This window comes from Lagopus leucura, unplaced genomic scaffold, assembly GCF_019238085.1.
Source record: "Lagopus leucura isolate 7727_CA_CO unplaced genomic scaffold, USGS_WTPT01 Super-Scaffold_100159, whole genome shotgun sequence".
Taxonomy (NCBI): domain Eukaryota; kingdom Metazoa; phylum Chordata; class Aves; order Galliformes; family Phasianidae; genus Lagopus; species Lagopus leucura.
In genome coordinates this window covers 21,283,754-21,292,666 of record NW_024962335.1, presented here as the reverse complement: position 1 = coordinate 21,292,666, position 8,913 = coordinate 21,283,754, and the positions used below count along the sequence as shown (strand labels likewise).

At 44.0% G+C, this 8,913-nt stretch overlaps 1 protein-coding gene across 1 annotated transcript in view; it reads left to right on the top strand.

Moving 5' to 3' along the window:
• The first annotated feature begins 6,220 nt into the window (after nt 1-6,220).
• The window catches only part of RESF1 (retroelement silencing factor 1), a 26,419-nt gene continuing 23,726 nt past the window's right edge, over nt 6,221-8,913 (top strand). The window contains exon 1 of the mRNA XM_042890240.1: nt 6,221-6,322. The gene's annotated coding sequence lies outside the window, so the exon portion shown is untranslated. The remainder of the gene's footprint in view (nt 6,323-8,913) is intronic.

The following is an 8,913-nucleotide window of genomic DNA, read 5'->3' as shown; positions in this document are numbered from 1 at the left end:
GAATTAGATAGGTAAAAGCTCAGAGGAACAGAATTAGGAAGCTGAATGAAAGAGTAGTAGGTATGCTTCTTAAAAAAGTTGCCAGTCTGAGATGTGGTACAATCAGTAACAGCAAATCTCAGTGCCCAGCAGAAACGCAAAGGTCAAAAAAGTAGGAAAGAGAAAAGAAGACAGTGGAATAAATGAACATCTACTGCAAGATGTTACACAATAACTGGAAACGCACTCCATTTGTACAACTAAAGAAGTCAGTGACAGCTGGAGGCCTTTACTTCAAGAGTGAAGTAACCGTAACTTTACCCTCCAAGGTCTGAGGAAAAAGCAAATGCTGCAATTGACTCTGTCATCTTGATCACAAAAACTGTACGTGGAAACAGAGCTGCTATAGAAGCATTACAGAAGACAGTGAATAGTAAGTGGGAAGGACTGTAATCACCACTTATCCCTAATCTTTAAGAAGTTTTAGTTCATTGGCATTTGAGATTTAAGTCTTCACAGCATTATTATTATTATTATTATTATTATTATTATTATTATTATATGCCTTTAATTTCACTAGAAACTTATTCAGAGGAAGATGTTTTAGCCTGAGTATCTGAGATGCATGCATCTGGATGGTCAGAGATAGAAGAAAAATACAGAAGCTTAAAAGAGCAGGAATAATATAAACTAAGGTTCCTCTTTAAATATACATCTATGCAGAGGTGTGGGGTACAGCTTGTATATGAAGCTGTTGATGGAAGAAAAGAATTTAAAAGACAAAGAGGAAAGTCCATCTGTAACTATGAATAGGATGGGTCCTCCATCATATCAAATTAGTGAAATGCCAAATTGAAAAAAAGGGGACGTGCATCACAGTTGAAATGTATGCACTACTTAGAACTGCTATTTTATACCCCATAGATATCCATGTAAGGAAAGGACTCAAAAGTTTGGTGAGGGGTCAAGGACATGGGTGTTCATCATCTAGTCCCAGTGTTTATGAAGTGAACCTCATACCGTTGCTGATAATCATCAGGTCACAGTGACCTTAGCTCCTAATTATTGCAACATTCAACTGTTTCAGGGTGCATGCGAATCTCTTCACCTAGAATGCAGACACCATAATTAAATCACTCTCATTATGTACATTTAGCATATTAATATTCATACAGTTTCCACGAAGTTCAATCTATTCACAAAATTGCCATACTTTTAAATGTTAGGCCAAGCCATCGATCTGTAGGTTGGCCTGGTTCAGTGGGGCCCTGTTGTGACATTGCTAAGTCAGGAGCTAATGGCACTGGGGACACAAATGAGGCCTGGTTTGTTGGCTGGTAAGGGAGCTCTCAGGGAGCTGTGCAGGAATGGTCTAGTATGGCATGCCCTCAGGGCCATAACATAGGTCCAAATAATAAGAAAAAATGGATGCAGTTCAACAACATCTCCATCACAAGAGAAACTTTGTTTCTTTTGGTGAAAAGAGATTTGCCACCTATTTTTGATAAGGATAATAGAAATAATAAGTACATCTGCCTCCTCCACTCTGAGAACTACCAAGCATTAATAGGCACCAGTGCTCCTAGTTGAAGAGGATCCACACCTCTCTTTTCTCTATGTTATGCCTTATTACCCATTTTCTCTTTCCCTGAAAGCACCTTCTCACACTCTGCCTACACCTACTTCCCTTCATCTGACTAGATTAACTAGATGCACTCTGAACACAGGAACATGTTCAGAGAAGGGCAATGAAGCTGGCAAAGGGTCTGAATCACAAGCCTTATTAAGAGCAGCTGAGGGAGCTGAGATTGTTTAGAAGAGGAGGCTCAGGGTTGCCCTTACCACTCTCAACAACTACCCAAAGGGAAGCTGTGATGAGGTGGAGATTGGGTTCATCTCCCATGTAACTAGCAATAGGACTACAGGGAATAGCCTCAAGTTGTGCCAGGAGAGATTCAAGTTGGATGTTAGGAAATACTGCTTCTCCATGAGAGTGGTCAGGAACTGTAACAGGCTGTCCAGGGAGGTGGTAGTCACCAACCCTGGAGGCACTCAAAGAATGTTTAAATGTTGTACTGAAGGACATGATTAACAGGAAATATTGGTGATGGATGGACAGTTGGACTGGATGGTCTTTTCCAATCATCATGATTCTATGATTCATCCCAAATAAACAATACTTCCCCTAATTGCTTCTTACTTGTTAACCTTAATTTCACTTCTCCTGTTTCTAAATTTGGTGTTTCCAACATTGTTATTTAGAAAATTTTGGCCCAGTGCAGCGTTACTGATGTGACTGCTTGATTGTATCATCCTTCCAAGTAGAGTAGTCTTCTATTAGAGAAAACCTCTCCACACGATTATCACTTCTCATTTACATGTATGCTTTATAAACAATGATTTGACTTGATTCTTTACTCCTGTACTTTTACAACATGTTCTTCTGTCAACAATGGAAACATCAGTGCTTGTTACACCTAGTTCCTGTTTGCATCATTTGCTAGTCTCGGCTCATTGTAGTTGGTTCCTGTTTGCTTAGTACTCAACTTTCAACTGAGGATTCAGCAGTAAGTAGCAAAGAAACCACAAAGCCTTGTGAAACCAAGAAAACCAGCATGTGAGGAGAAGCCACAGTCAACAAACCCAAACTATACTGAAGGCTGCACCAGACTCCTGATCTCTGTTGCGACAGGTAGTTGTGAAGCGTGCAAGTGTAACTAGATGTATGACATGGAACTTGCCTTAATAAAGAAACAAGTTTGAATTGCTCGTTTACTCCGTATCTGTCAATCCTACGAAAACTGACTGGCATGTTGTGGTGGCCTGGAGAAAAATGTTTTCCCCTGTAGCAACTGATTTTCAGATGATATGATCTTCAGTGCTGACTCTGTGTTGGTAGCTCCACTTCAGTCTCTGAAGAGAGGTTTTCTGCTTTTTAGTTTATGTGATCTGTTGTTCCTTGCATTTCCTTAGATCATGTTGATTAACTGCTAATAGACCCTGGTAAATCACCATTTGTATAACCAGCCCGGAGGTAATCGAAGATAGTTGACCTCTGCGCTCTCATCCTGCAGCTTTCTCAAGTGCAGTATTGTTACACAGTGTATGACCAAGATGTTATAATTGCAATATAATCAAAAGAGTAAGGCAAACAAGGATCACAAAAGAGAATAAGTAGAAGAGCTTACCCTTGGGTTGAGCTCACTAGAAGATATCAAAGAGGAGGATCTCCAGAAGAGATCCTTCCCCTCTGGTAGCCAGCTCTTAAATAGGTCCAGGAGGGGTGGAGCCTGGCTCCACCCCTTCCGGTAGCACAGGTGAATTGCCTTCACCTGTGCTCCTCTGGCTGACTCAAGGCTCACCTCAGGTGATCAATCAGAGGTTCAGGCCGTGACTCAGCAGTTCCCATACACACAGCTTGCCTTGTTGTCTTCCAGATGCTAGAACAGTAGCTCTCTAAATGTGCTAAATTAGCAGCTTGGTCTGTCTCATCACAAGAAATACTAAATACTTTGTTATTGTGCTTTGAGTTTGTCTGCTGAACTATCTGCACGTAATGGTCTCATTTCCCCTACCCCCTCTGTTACTGTCATTTATTCTTAGATTTCCTCTTCCACAAAGCAACACAGAAATTTGCATAAGAAATTTGCATAATAAATTTTGAAACTACTTGAATAAAATAGGAATGATACATTGTTACCCAAGGTCCACCTGGATACCAGTGCAACCTAGACTAGGTTTTGTCCATTAACCAGAGAGAAAGAGGATAAAGTCATGGTAAAATAAGATGAGCAGGGATAAATGTGCTCACCTGAGCTAGAAGACAACAAAAGGAAAACAAAAGGACTGCTGCAACTCAGCGATGTTATGTAAGACCCACCCAGAGGCAGAAGATCACAGTAACTGTTAGCTCTTAAAGGCTACCTACATATGTGCACACATTCTCAACAGTGAAGTGGATCATAGGGCACAAAGAGGATTTTGTAGCAGACATGTTCTGTCTCACAGGTCAGTCTCATATCCCACATGTCATGCTAATATTAAGATGTTATAATTATGAAATAAACAAGAGAATTTGACAAAGCAGATTATGATAACAAAAGAGAATACATAGAAGGCTTAGCTCTATCCTAGACTCACTCACAAAACTCCAGAAGAGATCCTTCTCCACTGGTAGCCAGCTCTTCAATAGCTCTAGAAGGTGTGCAGCCAGGCTCCATCCCTTCTGGCAGCACAGTGAATTGCCTCCACCTGTGCTCCTCTGGCTGACTCATGGCTCGCCTCAGGTGATCAATCAGAGGTTCAGGCCCTGACTTAGCAGTTCCCATACACATGCCAAGCTGCTTAGGCGCTCATTCTGGTACTTGTGTGGGTGAGAATGTCCAGTTACTCACTTTACAAAATTTAATGTGAGATTTACTCTACGTAGCTTTTTCACCTCTTTAAAACATGAACGTAGACCTTCTGAGCACATCAAAGTCTTCTGGCAATGTTGCGATTTGTAAGTACTGTACTATATTCTATTTTCTTCTCACGTTAACTCGCCTATTTTTGTTTTATCTATTGAATCTCGGACAAAGCTTTTAGAAATATGATCTGACCTTTGGGTGGTTCTTTGTGGAGCTAGGGGTTGGTCTTCATGGTGTTTGTGTCCTCCCAAATCCTGGGAGCACAGGGCCTGGTGTACAGATTCGATAGACTTACAGGACTGAGGTTTGCGGACAGCACTTCGTTTAAGACTACAAACTTGGGAGCGAAGGGAACATCCCAATCTGATATTTACACAGTTGTTTTCAACAAAACAGCTTTAAAAAGCTATTAGCTTAGCTAAAAATTGTCTCTGGTTATATGTCTCGCGTCATTCCTTTGCGCAAGCTCTGTAAGGCGTTCACTCATTCACACAGGAAGTGAGGGTGGGGCATTACTTCATTATAGCATTCCTTAAATCTCATTATTCCTTTTTGGCTGTGTAATTGCACGTTTATTTCGGCCTCGGCGAACCGCAGGTTACTTCAGGTTGCACTTATTCCTGCTTCAGCCTGCCTCAACCAGTTTTGTCTGGTTTCAGTTTCGGTTTCAACAAGGACTTAATGTGGCCTCCAGATCATCCTGGAGCAGCTGGGGGAACTTCCTTCTTCCTTCCTGAGTGCATTCTTCAATGCATTCCTGAGTTCCCTTGTGGGGCCCTTCTGATAAGATAGGAGATAGTGCCTTTACAAACAGTAGCCTCCTAATACTGCTAGGGGTGTGCTGCTAAAGCTTATCTGTGCCAAACAGAATGAGAAACCACAGGAGCTGACTAATGCCAACCTGTGAACTTCAAGCAGAGTGCGCAGGCTTCACAGGCTCATAAGCGTTAATTTCTTTGCCTTGGGTGGCACAGTTAGAGTGAATTACACATGGCAGCATATGACACGTTGTGGGGGGGGCATGCTAATGGAAACATTTAATATAATAACTGATAACAATCACTGAACGATGATCATCACCTAGTATCCTTGGTCATATCATGAGAGAGAACGGGGTTCACACCCAAAGCAATTCTCTACCTTTGCTTCTGTGCACACGCTTTCATTTCTGACAGCATAACGTATTCATTACATTTCCACAAAGCCTGATATGCAGTCATACTATTTCTCAAAATGTCCACCCCTTTTCCAAGAACTCTGTCTCTGCCCATTTTCTTTTTCTTTTTTTTTTTTTTTTAACATGGTTTCTTTCTTACTGAATTTGAGCTGGAGGTTGCTCATCCTCAATGCGGTGGTCCCTTAAGCAACTTTTGGTCACAAAAATGCAGCTGTCCTCGCTTATCATAAGCACGGGCTCATGTTGTTCCTCTTGTAGTTTTCCTTGCTCACTTCAACCTATTGCGGTTTGGTACCTTGAGCAATCAGCTATCCAGCACACCTACGGTTATTGTAAGGTGCAGTTCACCTCTCACCGTGCCCTCTGATAATTTGAGAGCCCCCCGGGGGTGCGCTCAGCGGGCTGCCCGTTTGCTCGAACAAAGGATCGAGCTGAACGTTCACCTTCCCTAATTAAATGAGTGTTCAGCACGCGGATGACTCTTCCGGGACCCTAGCGGGCCGGAAGGCCCCCGCACCCGAGGGAATGCCGAGTCCCCGCCTGCGCAATAGCGACCCGAGGAGGCCACCGAGGGGACAGCCGCCCGCGCGCAGCCTCCTCCTACAGCTCCGGCGCGGTCCCGCCCCGGGGCGGTCTTTGGCTCCGTGCCGCCGCTCTGCCTGCGGGCTGCGGAGGCCTCGTTCTATCCTCCGAGGCCTGGGGGCCCAGCGGCCTCCGGCTCCGCTTCTACCTCCGTGCGGATCGGGCGCCGGGTTTGGTGAGCACGGGCGGCGGGCAGGGCGGCAGCGGCGGTGAAGCCAGGCCTTCCTGCGCGCGGCCGGGACCGGGCGGCGGGGCCCGTGGGGCTGCGCGGGGCCGGGGAGCGCGGCAGGCCGGGTGGCAGCGCGGCGCTGCGGGTGCTCGGCGCTCAGCGCTCGGCTCGTGGGTCGGTTAGCATTGATCTGGCGTCTGGCCGGAGGCTGAGCGAGCACAATGAAATCTACAGGTTTGCTTTTCCGAAAGATCCTCCTCCCTCATCGCCTCAGGCAGAAGTTTGCTTAGCGGCTCTCTCTGCGGGGTGTGCTATCCCTGGAGGCAGGCACGGGGAGGGGCGACGGGGTCTGCACCGCGGCGCGGTGGGCATGGAACGGAATGCCCAGGGCTGTGGGCACGGCCCCGAGTGCTGGAGTGTTTGGACATCACTTTCGGACACAGGGTTTGGATTTTGGGTGATGCTGTGTGGAACCAGGAGTTGGATCTGGTGGTCTTGTGGTCTCTTCCAACTCAGGAACATCTAACATACTCCATCTGCAAAGGCAAAAGGAAATGTGGAGAAGAGGCTGGCACCCCTACAGCACTAGTTCTGTGAGGTTTCTCTGTATGCTTCTGGAAGCCTTCAGATATTGGTGAAAACTGGAGGCATCATCTAGAATGCACGTTTCTGAAGCCCATAGGAATGCTGAGGATCATTTTTCCTAGAAGTTATTATGCAGCTGCCTCTTTCCAGGAGCTCTGTGGTAATGCTGGGCTTTTCCCTACTCTTAACTAGTCTCCTGAGAAGATTGAAAGTAAAAGAAAACAAGCCTAACTCATGGCGCCTAATGGTAAATATTTTCTAGCTCTCGCATCTCAGAACTGTGGGAAAAGTAAAAGTGACTGCGAGTAACAAATGCTTCTTTATCTCTTATCACCTGATGTTCTTGAGCTATCCAGCCAGTGTGTTAAAACATCTGGATAGTCATTCCTGGCAGAGAAAGCAAAGTGGTGTTAATGATCACTGTTAGGTTACTGTTCAGAAAATCAAATCCTTTACTGTCAGTATTCCTGCCAGTTAGGCATTCATCTGAGTAACAAAACAAAGCCTTAGTAATGTGTAAAGTTGGTCCTAAAGCTATTCATCAGGAGCTGTCAATTCTCTGTATTCATGCAGCTCACTGAAGCAAGTTATGGTACTTCAAAGTAAAGGGTAGAACGCCACTTTTTGCAGCTGGCATGTTCGGACTTGAACAGCAAACCCAGAAGTATATATTTATATATATATATGCTGCTTTTTTTTTTTTTTTTTTTTTTTTTTTTCAGAAGATAGTATATGAACTGATGCTTTGGCAGAAAAACATCACTGTGTACCTTCGTATCAAGAGTACTATGAAGTGTTTTGCTTTCCTGCTTGATGGTAGCTGGAGCATCCTCAAGTTAACTGATCTGCCAGGATTTTGGAGAGGCTTTTATTTTGGCTCGTTTTACCACCTAATGCACAGACACTTTTCCACTGTTCTCCCCCTTTCCCCTTCATACCACTCTTAAACTGCAGTGCTTGTAGTTTCATAAAATAATTCTTTTCCATTGGAAGCAATCCTTCAAACACTGGCTTTTAAAAAGCCAGCAAGTTCTTTGCCTTAAATAGTTTCTGGAAACATCTTCTGATAGTGAAATATTTTTTGTTTCTAAAATTTAAACTGTTGTTTTTATATTTACCTTTTCCGTGAGGAAAAGTTATCAAATGGGGACTGTTATACCAGTTCAGTCTTCTCCAGTAGAGTGTCCAGCTGAACTGCATGCAGCAGCCTACCAAACCACTACCTGGCTCCTGCTTTTGGCTGCAAATATGGGAAGTGCTCCCATAGACTGTGGGGAACATGCTTAGTTTCATTCCTTGGTGTGTAACTGTCTTGCTGATGGTGGCCTCTCTTGGTCTCAATCAGTACAAAAATTGATCTGCTTGACCTGTTGGTTTGATGTGGAATCCTTCTTCTCTTTGTTGATGACTAATAGTTAGTAAGTGAGTAGAATAGAGAGATTAATATTCTCTGCCCCCTATTTTGAAAGGAATGGAGAGGTAAGGTCAAAGATCGCAAAATAGGAGTAGAGAGCAGAAGCCCAAGCAGAGATGGGTGCTATTCAGATGTCTTAATTCCTAGCAGTGTTCATTTTCTCATGCATTGTTAAGACCGACCATGAGGGTTTGTGAAAAACTGTAGAACAGGCATGTATAACGTGCAGGCTGCATGCAGTCCTAGATAACTAGTAACAAGATTGTAAACTTCTAACATTGTTATGTGATTTCAGGGATATTTTGTCATGAGCTGACTGTGCGTAGTTTGGGTGCGGGCTGCATACGTGATAATGGATTGCTGTTGAGGGGAAGATGTGGTGTGGGGCTCTTCTCTTCAATCTGTGATGTGTGCTCAGTCAAATTGAAACCAGCATGTATTTACCTTGCATTCCCTTGTGCCACTTGGTGACTGAAATGCCGTTAATTAGATTTCATCCTACCATATGTGTGTGTGTGCCTATGAATGTAAGAAACACTCAGAATCAGCAATTTCTCATCAGGCAATGATCTTTGCAAAGCAGCAGAAGTTGTTCTTC